Below are 724 nucleotides of genomic sequence, written 5' to 3'. Positions count from 1 at the left end.
TGCTCTGTCAAATAGACACACAAGCTTAGTTCATTACTATTCACCGGGTCTTCCTAAGATGCGCAACTCTACCCTACTAAGAGAGGAAGCCAACGAGGGGAAAACAGGCTTGTTGCGTCAAGTGTGAAATGGATTGTCTCATGCTGCATCCATTCTGAAATATCAAAAGCCTTCCACCTCCCCTCGTCCAAAAACTGTGACGCAATAAGCAGCAATGTAATATATTCCTTTGTCTGTCCTTTTTGTTGCTCATGATACATGATACAGGTTTGTGCCGAATTTGTCTCGAGTCTTATCTCAAAGTTCCTCTTCCACCATCTTAAAACGCCGTCTTATACCATTCATCGAATCCCTCTTGTGTTACCCCCGATCTTTGTTTTTCTCCCATTTTCCCTCTACTAGCGTTTCCTGGGAGTGATCTGTCTTGCTTGGCTAGAGAGCTGGCAGCAGGGCTGAGGTAAGGAGAGAGAGCGAGTACACTGAGGTTAGCCATGTGAGTCCTCCAGCACTCTCAACTTCACCAGCCGCTTCCCCCGAGGAGCCGCGTGCCTCTGGGCTCTGCACTCGGTTCGATCAAGTTCAACAACTTTTTTTGATGTGAAGCTCTGAGTTTTGATGACATTTGAAAGATCGAGTGTAATGCATGGAAAAAACTACTTGACAAATTTGACAGTGTCACTGAATGCCTGTTTTGTCAGCTTGTGATTTCTGTGTGTCGATGTAG

The sequence above is a fragment of the Sinocyclocheilus rhinocerous genome, unplaced genomic scaffold, assembly GCF_001515625.1.
Source record: "Sinocyclocheilus rhinocerous isolate Xijiao unplaced genomic scaffold, SAMN03320098_v1.1 scaffold72, whole genome shotgun sequence".
Lineage (NCBI taxonomy): Eukaryota > Metazoa > Chordata > Actinopteri > Cypriniformes > Cyprinidae > Sinocyclocheilus > Sinocyclocheilus rhinocerous.
This window is presented reverse-complemented; position numbering follows the sequence as displayed.